Below are 16,853 nucleotides of genomic sequence, written 5' to 3'. Positions count from 1 at the left end.
AGATTCTTCTCCTGGACCCTACCAACTGAAATTCTTTGGCCGTCAGGATTTGAAATAGGCCCTTTTCACCTGGAATAAGTGGGGTGGATTAGTCCTATTGAAATAAGGTGGCTTATCAGATACTCTGGACCCATGCCATAAAGGGCTTTAAAGGTGATGACCAACACCTTGAATTGGATCCAGAAGCAAACTGGCAGCCAGTGCAGTCCATATAACAGCAATGTCACATGTGCCATCTGAGGGGCCTCCAGAACTATCAATGTGTTCTGTACTAGTTGTACATTCCTAATACTCTTCAAGAGTAGCCCCATGTAGAACATATCCCTTTTGTTCAAAGATAAATTAATTATCGCCTAAATCTCATTTCATACACACCACAGAGAAAAACACCATTACTTTCTCGGTGGGCATGGATCTGCCTATTTTTTTTTAAAAAAAAAGGAGTGATAGGAATTTTATGGCATGGAGTTTTCCCCTTTGTGGGACATGGTAAGTGCTCATTCTCTCTGCTCTTTAATTTTGTTTTATTTTCTTTCTGACGTTATACTGTATATGAAAATGGCATAGTTAAGAAACCTGAAAAATACCAGTATGGTATGTTCAAAGGCTTGGGATTTTTAACAAATATAAATGGTTAAGGGGTTATTTTTGTCTTTGTGCATTCTATTTAATTAGAAGAAAAGTTACAGAAATTGTGCAACAATAGAGAGGGGTGAAAAATAAAAGCAGAAATGTTTTTCCATATTGGGCGCTCTTCCAGCCCAATAAAGTCTACAAATATTAACATTCTGTTTCTCTGAAATTGGATTAGTAAACAGGGTTGAATGCTGGAACATTTTATGAACTTGATATTCATTCAAATATCCCTCCTGTAAAGTGTGGTGATTGGAAAGCTCAGGTAAAACTATTCACTGTGATTTGGAGCTACAGCTGCCAAGTCTAAAATGACACGGGATCTTTTTGTGCTATTATTTTCTTCATGTGGAGAGCCTGGGGGAAAAATAGCCAATTACTGAAAACAAATCATCTTTCAACAATTTCCAGATTGCCCACAACATTTTAGAAATATTTGGATTTGGATCCAGACTGCTTTGGAGAAACTAAAATTTGGACATATCTTGAATCCATCCAAGCAGGAATGATCTTATTCTGGATTTATGATAGGTCAAAATCTAGTTCACCTCAGCGCATTTTATACATGCAGGACACTTTCCATCACACTTCTGCAGTACATTCATACTGCTGTGTTCTTTCCTCTCCATCTGCTCACTGTAAAATTAATGAGCATCTTTTTATATACATCAAAGTTTCTTCTCATATACATAATGTATGTATAGTCAGAATGCCATAAAATGTTTGGCTTCCTTGTGTTTCAGGCTTTTTTTCTTTTTTCTTTTAAAGTAGCTTGGCCTACTTTGGTACTGTTTTTCATATTAATTAGATATCAATATAATATTGCATAAAGTTGTGCAGACAGAAAATAATATTGCTTGTTTTATTTCAAGCCACCAGCTTCTGGATATCACAGCTTCCAGCTCATTCAGTGGTACTGTATTACCTGATAAATTGTACATTCAGCAGAAACAGGTTTATTTTATTAGATGAAAAATCCCGTTCAGTAAATTAAACATGCCTGAGGAATTTAGGAGTCTACATGCTACAGAAAGACATTTGAATCCTGGGCAAAATTCCTGATCAAAACATAACTTCCTTTTGGTACCTGCCTTCCTCTTTAAATGTCCAAATGTCCAAAGTCCTTTGAAGGCTTCTCTTAAGTTTATTTTGCAAATTTCTAGTACTTGCAGGAGCTTCCTAGTCTATATTCTCCATGAAAAACCCCCTAACCCACATAGATTGAATGGAGGTCATGAGATATTGCCATTTCCACAGATTTTCAAGAATATTTTCAAAGTATAAGGTGCATGCTGTACTTCGTATCTGTTCCAACTGATTAAGTACTTAGATGCTGAAGATAGCTAGTTAACTATATGGATGATCAAAAACCAGCTGTCAAGAAGCAGCAGACATAATAGAAAAGGGCACTATTTAAAATGCAAAACAATAAAAGAGAACACTGAAATTTAAAATCCCAAAGATAGGGGGAAGCATTAACCTTACCCATGGCACAGAAGGAAGATAATATATATGGAAATTTAATAATTGAAGAACCTAAATTGTCAACTCCTGAACAGCAATACAATTTGCACCAAAATTGGTGATCTTTCTAGAAGCTTCTGTATACACATCAGCCAATAGGAGATAAACTTTCTCTTGAAAATGATTAAGTTTGTTTTAGCCCCAGTATTCTATCCCTGGTGCCTGAATAGAGTGAGATTTCTGTAGTAGATTGTGGGCATCCCAAGGAGAAGATTGTGGGACCAGGTTTTGTCCTGGTTTGATAGTTTATGTTTTTTTATGGTTGGTTGGTTTTACAATCCTGGGTTTTATCATTGTTGTGAGCCAGCCCATAGTTATGTTTTAACATGGGCCACCATAAATATCTTTTAAATAAAATAAAATACTAACATAAAAAGGGAAGTGCAATGGGACATGAGTAATAGGCTCAGTATCCTCAACTTAGTATGAACATGGTTGATCCTGTATTAGAGCATTATTGCATCCCACTTCTACTAACATAGATGGCAAAAAAGAAGATGCTGTTTGATGCATCAGATATATGAAGTCCAATAAATAGCTAACTGGATTGAATGGTCCTTTGCAGAGACCATTCCTTTAATGTCTGTATGGTGGTGCTGGTGAGCCCACTTATGAAGAATGGTGTGAAGCATACTTTGCTTCAAATCCAGGTTGGGTCCCTGGAACCCAAGTGAAACCAAATATTGGGTTGAAAGACTACAACATCTAAAATACAATTCAGATCATTTTTCCCAAGAAAGTGTATAATTTGTTAAAACAAGACAAAACTAACATGGTGAGCAGGACTTTAGACCATTTCATTTTTTGATTACTATCTTCTTACATATGCTTTCATACACACACATAACACACACACACACACACACACACACACTTTAACATGTTTTTCAATAGGAATAAGTGTATGTTGTTTCAAGTTTGGATTTTAGAATCTCTCAAATTTACTCAAAAGCAGATTTTTTTAAAAAAAAAAGAAAAGAAAGAAAAATAAAGCAAGAAAATTGTGGGAGCCAGCATTCTTAAAGAGTTTTGAAGGGGACATCATTTAGGAACGCTTTATGGATATATTTTTTCCTAACTGTATAGAAACACTGTAACATTTAGAGCAAACTCATGAAAATAGGACACAAACTAGATCAAGACCACTCTGACCAATCCTAATTATATCTAACTGATAAAAAGAGCAGTTTTAGATTATGATCTCTCTTGTAAGTAACTGGAAGTTTCACCTCCCTTTTAATTAAGCAAATATTGGAGTATCACTTTTCACATTAATTTATATATTATTACATATTTACATACTGTATTATATATTTTCACCTATTTATTTTCATTTCCAGCTCCAAATGTATGAAACATGTAATAATAATAATAAATAAGTTGGAAGGGTCCTTGGAGGTCATCTAGTCCAACCCCCTGCTCAGGCAGGAAACCCTATACCATTTCAGGCAAATGGCTGTCCAGTCTCCTCTTAAAAACTTCCAGTGTTGGAGCATTCACCACTTCTGGAGGCAGGTTGTTCCACTGGTTAATTGTTCTAACTGTACCTATCCTCTGAAATTTGGTAATGCAATCTTATTGATTTTGGGCCACATGTGAACTGTAAGGCATTGATTAACTATATTTATATAATGCCTTCCTCCCTTCCTCCCTCCCTTTTTTATTTACATTTATATAGCTGCGCACTTGACATATGACTTTCCATATCTGATAAGCAAATGAGTAAATGAATAAACAAGATTTTAGGCAAAACTTTCTCAATGTGGTACTTCAAGCGATATATTTATATTTCTTCTTGACTATCTTCATGGTTTCTAAGTTATATTGTGTATATTTTCTTTAATCTGTCAACCCTTGTCAATGTCATTGATGACTAGTCCATGGATTTGTTATGCTGATATCATGGTAAATGGAATTTTATCTATTTCTTGGATTTGAGGAAAATGTAATTTTCATGTTGTTGAAACTTACTTTAAAATAATAGCAACTGTAGTTTCTGAAGGTCTTTTGAATAACTTGTATTAAATATGGAATAAATACTGAAATGATACCTACCTTCTCTGCATGTGCATACATATGCTTTCACACAAAAATGTAGTTGTTTCCATCATCTACAGATGATAAAAGTGATTGTCCTCTTTGTATTTGTACATGTGTAGGTGTTACCTTGGAAAGTACATGTTTTATTTAAACTTTTAGCTGCCATCACTTCTACTTTCTGCTTCTTGAAGTAGTGGCAATAAATGTCAGATTTTAATACATGTTGTTATGAAAAATAATCAATACCTGAGTTCTGAGAATTATATTTTGCCATGTTCCATATACCATGTAAGTTGGCATATAAAGCTGTAATTCAGTAGCAGCCAAAACCACGTGGTCATACAGTTTGTATATAATTTTGCTACCATTTCAAAGAGGAAAAATAGATTTCAGCTGTGCACATTTAATGCTAGTCATTGCTTCCTCTAAGTATCAATCTGTTCCAAAAGCAGCCTTAAAGATCGCTGCATTTGAATCAGAATATATTTGTTTAAATCCTTCTAAATGATAATACGTTATTGATCACAACATAGAAATGAACAGAATTCTTAGATTTCAACTTCTTTCTTCTCTGTGTTTGTGCAGTCCTGATATTTCCCTTGCCCTTTCAACATACATATTTTTTTAAAAAAAGTTTTAGTCTGATCTTTCCATCTCTTCTGTCATCATTATCAACAATCATGAATGGCTATAATCTCTGAGAGTCACAAGAGATGTAATTGATGATGTCATTATGTCACTGGAGTGATAGAAGCATTTTTTGTAATCCTACGTAGCTATTTAGTTTGTTAGACTAAGAAGGTGGAGAGGCTTTAAGGAGTAAAATTGGTATCTTTAATCTTGAAGTGTCTTAGATCACCCATTTTGTCCTTTAACCTCTTCACATTATCAGAATATTTTGGACTTATTCTTAAGGTGGCCTCTGGGAGTGTGAGAATATTTTAAAAACTATAACAGAGGTGCTTGGACATACACACATCCCATAGATTATGCACATATAAACTAGATAGACTCAGCTTTTTCTTTATAGAGTGTAAAATACTACACTATAAAATGTGTTACTCTGAATGTTGTAACAGCTGAAAACAAAGATAGGGAGAGTTTAGTTCACTTGCATCAGAATGATATATATGCAAAATACTTGGTGTTGTTGGGTCTACTTGAGCATAGCCTTGGCAATCTCTCTTTCTTTAATTGCCTGTTTGGTAAATTCAGCACAAATCCTTTGAAATTGCCCTGGGTGATGCAGACATGTTGTTAATGCATGAGGAAAAGAAAATATCCTAACATTCACCTATATAGGCTAATTTAAATAATGAGCTCTTACAAATGCCAATGCATTTATTATATATATATTGGTTTTTTTTAACATGGTAACCTTAATATTTGGTAAACAGTGTGTTGTCTGGGTTTACATTTAAAAAACATTCACTAATAATTGGTTTCTATGATCTATAATCCACGTAATAGCTTCACTTGATTTCATCTTCTTCCCATAATGTTCTCTTTTACCAACATTAAGTTAATACAATCCTTATTGTTTTGATAGATAACAATTGAGTGTAATTTTTTTCTAACATTTCCACAAATGTGAAATCACATAAATATATTATTTCTTTTCTATATAGTCATTCTGGTTGCCTCATCATAGATCCCATTTTCAGTTCTTGTTTACATTTGTTTTTCCCGCAATGTTCAAGACATTCTTACTGGTTAAGATTTTCTCAAAGTTAATTATGTTTAAATATTTGATTCTATTTTTTCTCATGTAAACCATCCCATAACTTTTATCTTACTTAAGGAACAAATAAGACTAAAAAAGGGAGGGGAGAGAACAAGAGTAAAGAGAGATAAAAAGATAGTATACTACAGAAAGTCCATGTTTCCCCTAAGCTAATACATATTTATTTCTGAAAATTTTCCATTCTTTTTTACCATAATTAAGAATATATTTAATCTTTAAATATTATCTAAATGTCTAAAATATGTCCTTATATATAAGCCATTCTCTCTTTTATATTACTCATATCAAGAAATAAGAAGAGGGAAGAAAGAGCGAGTACTATGTTATTTGAGGGACTCCTCCCTCTTAAAGTAAAATTCATATCCAAGAACTTTCTATTACTTTAACCATACTCAAACAGGTGTTTTTTTTTAAAAAATATTCTCTCTGATAATAACCCATCTATTTTCTTAATTTTCACTTTGGCCTTCTTCTTTTGTCCAATATCTTTAATCAATATATTCTGCTGAATCAAAGAGTCTTTCCATATTCTTGTAGGTATCACTGTAGATATAAAAAAATAAGTCAAGTACAATATCCTTGTAAGAGCCATTTGCTCTTTCGTGTTTGTTGAAAATCTTTTTCTTTCTTTTTCTCTCTGTATCGCTTATCATTTTTTGTCTCTCTAGCTCTAGTGGTGTTCCTGACATCTCTGTAATCCATTTTGACCAGTCTTTTTTCTTATTCTCAAATTGGTCTTGTGGTCTTAAAGTATAAGTTGCCTTTTCCAAAACCAATATTTCTTGTAATTTTTTTTCCACTTGGGTTAAATCATACTTCTTTGTTGTGTTAAGTTCCATCTTTGAGTCCCTATCCTTGAATTTGTGTTCAGTTATCTGTTTTACCTGTTCCTTCTTTATTGTTATTTCCTGGAATTTTTTGTTGTAAAGTTAAATTGGTGATGAATTGCTTTATGTTTTCAAAGTTATTTTGGATTTCTTTCTGATTTGAAGTCATTGTTGTTTGAATTAGTTGTAGCATCTCATATGTATCATCTTGAAAGGTATTTATTTTTTTCTTGATAAGTTCTTTCTGCAAGTCTCTGATTTTCCATAGTGGTCAAGAATTAAGGTTGTTTTTTCCCCCCCTGCAAATAGCTTTAGAGTCACAGTTTAGTAGATATTTATAATCCCAAAAGGTTTAAAAAGGTTTCCTGAAGTTTATAATCCTCTCTTTGTCTGCAACCAAAATTGGGTTTTTTTTTGTCACAGCTGTTCTCTATTGTTATAGCTTTGAAGGTCACAAGCACAAATTAGTTTTTTTCCAGACTTTGCCAAGTCCTGTATAAAAGCCATAGCTGTCATAGTCTTTATCCACCACTAGATGTTAGCACCAGTTTATTTTTCAAATTATCAAAGTAGAAAATTGCCTTTAAAATTAAAATCTTAACCATTCAACAATTCCAAGCTTATCCAAATTTAGGTTTTATATTTATTTCATTTCATTTCTCTATGTTTTGGTCCTCCATAAAAGGTTTAATTCACCACTTCTGTTAGTAAAAGGGTGGGGCAAAAATCCCCCTCCTTCACGTTTGGAGGTTTTTTGCTTCTTGGGAATTTTTTTTCCAGGAAAGTTAACAAGTAGGATAGAGAAAATTGATGATCTTACCCAGATTCAAACACGCTGTTTACAATCAACTTAAAATAGTAATTTTTGACTTCAGTTGCTTGCAGCTTGGGCTAGCTAGACTCTGAAGTTAGGCTAGCCTTTCTTCTGTTGGGTTTCTGGAAGGCTTCTCCTGGACCAATCGGGTCGATCGCCATCTCTTCATGGTCCATGGGACTTTTTTCCGTCTTTGCCACCTCTTTGGGATGGCTTCTGGCCTATTTATGGTGCCTTAACAGGAAGAAATTCAGCCAAAGGGCACAAAGCCCCAAAATCCTTTGGCTGCTGCTCTACTGCGCAAGACTGGAGGTCCAACGCATTTATTTCTTTAATGTGGAATGGATGTGTTTCATATAGCATAGTTCTCCTCTGGATTCATAGCTTCTGATTGCTGCTTTAAATATCTTACACTGTCCTAGAATGAAACAGGCACCTGCTTTTTTCAAGAAAAGCCTGACATCTCTTTATTAAGAAACATCTCCATTAGCAAACTTGGGAAAAACTCTTCCAGAATGATTGTGAATGAGATTAGCCTATTTTGTGAAATATGTCTGGCACCTAACCGGTCTGAATATCCTGTTAAAAGCTGTTGGCAAGAATAACTGGAGCCAATGTCTATTATGGAGTTATATGTTTAGAATGAATGGATCCATTCAGTTCTGTCAGGTATAAATAACCAGGATTGTTCATTGAGTTCAAAACAAAGAAGAGTTTACTATTGCTACCTATACACAGGAATTTAAATAAATGATCAAAGCTAGACTGGCACTAGATAAGGATAAAAAGAATTCATAGGGGCTGGACTTGTGCCAATGCAATGACTTCAAACTGATGACATACTTAACTCTGCCTTCCACCTCTGCCTGCTCTTCTCTTACAGTTCTGGGTGCTACTTCCCTGTGACCTGTGGGAGATACTTCAATATTACTCAGTGTTTCTCTGCTGCTACTCTGGCTTGAGCTTGGAGCATCCATATATATATATATATTTTACTCTCCAGCAGTCATTAGAATCAGAGATAATATATTGCATGGGAGATGGTCAGATATACAGTATTAGTTAAATTAAATGGATGTATTTACTAACTAGGATAAGTCAAAATTTGCAGATTAAAAACAGAGAAAATATATTGATGAAACAGTTCTGCCACTGAGTTGGAATGTTATATAATAGTATGGGTTGGAAATATTATATCATATATTTACAAAATATTACTCTGAATAGTATAAGCTTAGGATGTACCACAATTTCTCTATGAAACAGAATGGACAACCATTCTGGGAAGAGAATTAATCTTCTGTCTTTGTCTGCCTTTCCAGAACCTGCTGTGTGGGTACCACAAGACTTGTCACAGCATTACTTCATTCTTAATGTATCAGAGGATGCTAGATCAAATATCATTCATTTAATGCTTCTGCAGCACATTTTTGAGCATATCTATTCCAAGAATGCCTCACTGAATTCACGTCTATTCATGCATATAGAATTTCAGCCTATAAGGATTGTTTTTCCCCCTCTCTTACTCTCTTCCCAAAGCTTTCAAAATGAGACTTACCAAATTACAATGCATGGGCATTGCAATTTATTCTGATAAAGATTTCAGCATTGCTCACATTGCCTCAACTTGCATACTGACATGGAGGCAAGTCAGTGTCTGTAATATAATGCAAAGGATTGGAGATGTATACAGGCAAATACTGTAGACAAGCAAGCAGTTCACCCTTAGAATGGTTGCAGCATCCTACAGTCATGTGTTTGGGACTTCCTGCCAGTCTACAACAAGCAAAGTCAATAGAGAAGCCAGCAGGTTGCAAGTTGCTCCCATACCCATCATTTTTTCTCCTGAGGAGCTCACTAAATTATGCCTGCCCACAACACCCCACACCCAAATTCCATAATACATACCCATCCATGAGATTGTGTTTGCACTCTGCCACAGCAGCCCCTACCGGGCCTTGCTCACACCAATTTATAGCACCAATCCTCTGTCAACACTCATCCATGCCCCAGTACCTCCACTACCCTGCTGCATTCACACTAGGCTGGATCATAGCATCCATCCTTTGCTCACTCACTCTACAGCATTTACCCACCCTCCTGCTTGCAACCCACATAAGACATGTGTGATTGGAATTTGCAACTTCCTGCTGGCTTCCCCGCTGATTTTGTTTATTGGAAACCAGCAGGAGGTTGAAAGTTGCAATCATATGAAACCTCCACTTAATGATCTATGTTCCTCGCTTAACAATAGCAATGGGATTGCCAGAGTTGCCATCACTAAATGATGTGTTCACATGAAGGTATCCTTTATGACTACATCAATTAGCAAGAGAAATTCTGGTCCCAATTACTATCATTAAGTGAGGACTATTTGTACAAATATGGCCAGGTCATTGCTTATTCATTAGTCAAGATAACAATAACCCCCAGTGAGGCACTACCTTGATGTGGTTGTGGGGTTTGTGTTTTCTGAAAAAGGTAAGAACTATGCCAGAGATTCAACTATCCTGAGCAGGTCTCATCAGAGGAACCAGATGAAGAATGTCAGCAAGCACTTTATTCTAACACAATCAGAATTTTACTGTAGGCAGCCAGACATATATGGATGTCATTGAGAAAGAAAATAAGCATTGACTCCACAAGAAATTTGAGAATATATTAAAGTTGTATTTCTGAGCAGAATAAAAAGACTTGTCCCATAACAATGCAAGTCTTTAAGGGATTCCATTTCTTATTCCATCCATAGAAAAGCTGACCAATTATTCCTGTGTTTTTACCTCTATTTTTTAAACTAGGTAACAATCCACAACAGCAAAAGGGGATGCCTTTAAAAACTGGTGTCTGTAGGTATATGTGTGTGCCTCTACTGTATATGAGGTAGACCTCAGTGGTATGAATGGATAATTGTCCACCCATTTCATCTTCACATCAAAACTATAATTGTTAGACTGAAATACATTGAATGGCTAATGGTTCCCAACTGAACTTTGGGGCTAAAGAGGCATTTGAATGGGCCCTTACTTTTCTTGACTCAATTGATCACTTATATGAGTCAATATCAACTTTTAGCACACTGTCCTTCAAGTGTTCCAACAAGTATGTTCGTTGCCACTGTTGTCAATCATTTTATGTTTTTGATCCATGTAATTTTCTTGATGAAGTACAAGAGTGGTACCATTGCCTTGTCCCATGCAGCATATGAAATGATGCCCTTGTTGTTGTCACTAAAATGATTTTTTACTTCCAGCCCCTTCCTAAGTCACTGCTGCCCAATATAAATGACTGGTTGCTTTAGGTAGTATGACCTTTATGTCTTGGAATTATATGCTCAGGCATTCTTTACTCATCTTTACTCCTAGGAAGACACCTTCACTGCACCATGATGTGGCAGCACAACACATTCTTGGGGGTGGGGGTGCCTTTAACTTAATAGTCTTTAATAAAACATGACTTATCATTATTTCACAATGAGGTATGAAGGGTGAGCTTAGAAAAATAGTACCTATGGTTTTATTTTATGTTCAGTTCTCTCGCTGCATGCAGTATGCTCCAAAGATTTAGCAGATAGTTCTATTCTGACCCAGTTAAATATTTTAACATTGAAAGAATATCCATGCAAAATTATATGTGGGTTTACTTCAAAGGTAAGCTTCACTGAATTCAACTGGGTTTACTTTCAGGGACAGGGTCCTTAACTGGGATAAGCTGCAAATCTCAGGTCCCCAGATATTTAAATCCTTATTCAGGAATGGCCTCACTTATCAGTAAGCTCTCAGACATAGTTTGGCTAGTTTCTCTATTTTGAGAAGAAGAAAAAAACTTAGATACAAAGAAAGTTTCCCATTTCAATAAATAGCAGTGTTTCTGCCTTTCCAAATCAATAGATATTGGACCATTCTTTTGAAACTCAGAAGACACCTGATCTATGTTGAAATAACTGTTTTGTTTACCTAATGCCTGCCTCACTAGCTTTACTTCTTATACCCAAGGTTTTTATTCACTATGCATTTATAAGATCAACAGAAGTGGGGGAAAAACTTTTATATTAATATTAACACATGTTTTATTTATGCAAGAGAAAATTAAATACCTACATCTATGAAATGCTTTAATATAGTCAAAATGATCTAATTAAATGATCTAATGAATTTGTTTCTAATGAATTATCCCTTTTTGGGATAATTTGTCAAGGCATCTACATGGTAGTGTCCTTTATTTGTAAACCTCTCCTTTTTTTTCTCCTCATCACTTCTTTGTTTTTGTCCATGAGAACATCTGTTTAGATGGAAAAAGATGGAATGGCTATGTAATGCTTTTTAATTGGCAATGCTTCAAGAGTTTTTAGAAACATATTTTAGAAGCCTGCCTTTCTTTCTTTCTTTCTTTCTTTCTTTCTTTCTTTCTTTCTTTCTTTCTTTCTTTCTTTCTTTCTTTCTTTCTTTCTTTCTTTCTTTCTTTCTTTCTTCTTGGAACCCTCAATGGTTGGACAGATGTTCACAATGCCACTACACAAAGGACTGCTTCCATTTATCTGCTAAGAAATGCATAGACTGGCTTTCAGTGTTGGGCTCTCAGGATGGCTACCAAACAATATACTAGAAACGTCATCCTCCTTCATTCAAACTATAACAAAACTTGTAGATGGTAACAATCAGCCGCAACCAAAAGCTCCAAAACCTCAAGAAAGATATGTTAAAGACAATGCAAAATAATACAAATATATTTTCTACTTGTGCATAATAAATACCCATCATGCTGTTTCTTTTTGGGATAAGCATGCAAAGCACAGAAAGAAAGCAACAAAGAGTAAGCAAATAATTAAAGACATAAGGTTAAAAAAAAGAAATATGTCCATCTAATCTGCATCAGTAGCATTCACTGTAGCTTTCCATATCTTTTCATTCTTGCATAGAACAGAACAGAAAAGAACATAACAGAACAGAACAGAACAGAACAGAATAGAATAGAAGTAGGAAGGGACCTTGGAGGTCTTCTAGTCCAATCCCCTGCTCAGGCAGGAAACCCTATACCATTTCAGATAAATGGTTGTCTAGTCTCTGTAAAAAACCTCCAGTGTTGGAGCATTCACAACTTCTGAAGGCAAATCGTTCCACTGATTAATTGTTCTAACTGTCAGGAAATTTCTTCTTAGTTCTAGGTTGCTTCTCTGCTTGATTATTTTCCATCTATTGCTTCTTTTCCTGCCTTCAGGTGCTTTGGATAATAGTTTGACTCCCTCTTCTTTGTGGCAAACCCAGAGACATTGGAACACTGCTATCATGTCACCCCTAGTCCTTCTTTTCATTAGACTAGATGTACCCAATTCCAGCAACTGCTCTTTATGTTTTAGTTTCCAGTCCCCTAATCATTCTTGTTAATCTTCTCTGCACTTCCTCCAGATTTTCAACATCCCTGTTACTTTGTGGTGACCAAAACTGGATGCAGTATTCCAAGTATGGATGCAGTATTCCCAGTGTACTTTAATGCAGTATTCCAAGTGTACTTTAACCCTATCTTTTTTACAGGTTACTCAATTTACAATCCAACAGCTACTGCCCATTCATTCACGATCCCACTTCTTGTTTTACTACAAACACAACTTACAAAACTCATTCTGGCTCTGTTGTCTTTATGTTTCTCCTGTATACCCAGTTCTCACTTCTGTTTAAGAAGCTTGGCAGAAGCATGCTCTTTTGAATTGTGTAGGTTTTGCCTATTCTTGTCCATTGTTGTATTGTATTTTCATTTAAAAAACAACAACTTTTTTTTATCTATGAAGCAGCCAGGGTTAGGGTTAAGACTGAAATGAAAGCTAAATTCTTCCAGAAGTTTTTTGGAATAATAATGAGCAGAAGAGTTTTCTTTCATTGTTACTGTAATTGTTTTCATTTTATGAGTCATTGGTTGGGAGTGGCAATATTATTAGGGTTGCAATTTAAATTTATTTGTTCGTTTCCTTATTGTGAATGTTTTATTGTACTTATTCCTTATTTGGAGTCTGAATGACTCTCTAGTATAAACATTCAATACAGCATCAGCATCATCAAATATGTTGTATGACATACAATTTATATTCAACTAGGGTTTGGCAGTAGTTTCAATGCAAAGTATTTTAGTAATTAACTTATAAACAGTTTAACTTGAGAATGCAGTACAACATACTTTCTTGCACTGTGTTTATTTAGTTTATTAATCGCTATATAAAATGTAGTTCTTAATAGAGAATTTCATGTTTCTTTCTTTCTTTTTTTTAATTCCATTTATATCCCGCCCTTCTCCGAAGACTCAGGGCGGCTTACAAGCTTAGCAGTAGCCTTCATTCTATGTATATGCCTGCTTATTAGGGCTTTCACACACACACCAAGCGGCATTATTACAAAGTCAGCTTAATTGCCCCCAACAATCTGGGTCCTCTTATTAACTCTGAAATTTTGTTTTCTAAGTCTCCTATGCAGCCAAAGAGTCCCAAAGAGTTTTAAATTAACACCATATTGCCTGTAAAGCATTCCATAATTTATTTTAAAATAAAATCAGTCCCATTGCACAAGAGACAAAAAAATGCTATCTATCCTTGAATGTGCTTTTTTCTTTCCAAATTTGCCTAATCACTCAAATCAGAAAATATGTGCAAAAGGAAAGGTGTGCTCTAATTGTGTATGCTTGCTTTTATAGAGAAAGGGGGAAGGAATACCTCTGTATATCCATGGACACCCAAAACTATCAGAGGGGTAGGCAGTAAACTCAGTGATTGACAAGAAGGAATGTGTACTAAGTGACTTACACTCTTAGTGATAAATTATTTTCTGGCTCCATCTGAGCAGTGATTGGCTGAAAGTGTCCTCTTTGATCTCCTAATCACAGACATATGGATAACACATAGCAGAATGTTTTTCAGATGTGAAGCTCCATAGCAGTGGTACAAAAGGAATAATTTGCATATCAAAAGGTGATGGTATGGCAGAACTCTTTTTGAATGGTATGAGAATAGCTGTATTGCTCTTCAGCCAATTACTTGGTGCCTATTCCTTAGTGGGAGAAAGTATGAAGCAACAGGAGGAACCAGCCAATTTCCTTCTGTTGGCTAACCAACAGGCTTCAACAGAGGCCCTCTTCTTTTTCTTCTACCTCAATTGTTCATGAATCATGGCACAATATGCTGCCTACGTACATTGAAGCAGAGTAGATTGTTGAGAGTAATGATTATTACTCTCTGAACACATAGTTTTATATTTTCATTCATTATACTCTGATGTCATTTTTTCCTCTAGGAATTCAGAGTGCCACATACACATTTCTTTTTGAGAAATAGGCTGGGTGGAGAGACTATGATTTGTCCAAAGACAGATTATGAGGTCCCTATCTAGATGCTGAGGAAAGTATACAAATAAGATAAATTTTTGCCCAAAAATGACACTTTAACAGTAATGTTATCCATGTAACTTCACACACATTCAGTTTTGGGAAGGAAAACATAAGTTTTCTTTCAGTTTGGGTTCCTTCCATAATGTCACAAGCCAGCTGCAGTTCTAAAAACAGATGTTATAATTGGCTCATTTCTTAATACACACAGTGTGTTTACCAGACAACAATGCAGAACATAAGGAAGAGAACACATAATATAGGCAAGGACAAAGAAAATGACAGTTGCTTCCTCTTCACAAGGCCAGTCCTCTTTTTGTCTTCACCTAGGTGGAACCTTCCATATTAGCTACTCACGAACAATATCATTTCTCCAAGACTTCCCTGCCATTTCTGTCCAATTTCTTTCTTTCTCTTCCACCCAATGTCTTCCTGCTAAACTATGAGTAGACTCAAATAGGTAATAGGCTACCTATGATGGAATGTTCCAAGGCCACCAGAAGTGTTCCACTTTTGGAATAGCTTGTTTGACCTTAAAGTATTGAAAATTTTCCAACCTCAAATGGGATTTTATGGAGTCAAGACAGTTCAGCCACAAAACATTTTACACATCTCTGATCACTAATGAATAAGCAGGTTTTACATAATAAAATTTCAGATATATTCAATTTACATGCCTGCATTGCCAGAACTATTTATTCCTATTGTGTTTCTGTACTTAAACATATGGCATGAAGTATTTGTCCATTGAAGATATATGTATATAAACTTTTACATGTGCCTAAGTATATCCAGAGAAAGGGAAGGCATGTCAATTAAAAGAAAATTAGTCATGAAGATATTTATTTTAAACCCTAAAGGTTATTACATTCATACGAAATGAAATCTTAAGATAGAACCCTGAGATATGCAGGTAGTCCTCAATGTACGATCACAACTGTAACCAGAATTTCTAGAACTTGGCAATATTTTCAAGGAGCTTTCTGAGATATGAAGTTTTGAGCTAGTTCTGTGTACTCCTATCATTGCACCAACTTGTTCTTGATGTCTCTGGAAATATTTGGCATAGTTTGTTAAACAATATTATTTGGGAATGAGAATGGCATTGCCAAGTGAAGTGAGTCGGTTGTAAATATGACATTATTAGTGTTACTCTCAATCTTTTGATGCATTGCATTTCAGTAAACATAGTATAGAACTTAGTTGCCAGCCAGAATAGCAGGAGAGACACAGGGAAAAAGTGCACAAATCATTTGGTGTTTCTGTGCTACAAGAATCCAAGCCAAGGTCCAGGCTGTCTTCAGATAGGAATGCCTGCACTATAGCAAGTGACATCAACTGACCCTGCTTGATTTTCTAAGAAGAGGGCAACAAAAATGATAAATTGTGCTTTAATTGTTATTTGACAGCAAAAAATAGGTGAGTCACACCAGGCTGTAAGTGATCTGCTCCCTATAAGTAATAAGCAACTATTGGCAAAAAAATAAAAATTAGTGCAACCACATCCAGGACAAAAAATAGAATAGTCCTAGCACTGGCAGGTCTCAAACCCCAAAGACACTCAATGTGTCAGGCTTCTGCTGAAGTCCATCCAGCTCTTGTAACCTCTAGGCACCAGGGTAAGATATTTAAGATACAATTAGTTTTCTAGGGACAGTGATGTGCAATGATGTCCAATCATCAGTGTACTGTTGATACCCTCAACCCATGGCAATTGATGAGCTCATTCAGCCACCTCACTTAGATGTTGAACAGGAGTGGTGAGATGACCTTTCATGGCATATAAGCACACTGAGTGATGCCAATATCCAATCCCACCATGCATCATAGTAGAGGCAGATAAGCAGAGCTCTGTGCAGAGAATCATTGTGAGTAGAATTGCTACAAGTTGTCCTGTTTTGCTATCAAC

This window comes from Vipera berus (assembly GCF_964194415.1).
Source record: "Vipera berus genome assembly, chromosome: 3".
NCBI classification, from domain to species: Eukaryota; Metazoa; Chordata; class Lepidosauria; order Squamata; family Viperidae; genus Vipera; species Vipera berus.
This window is presented reverse-complemented; position numbering follows the sequence as displayed.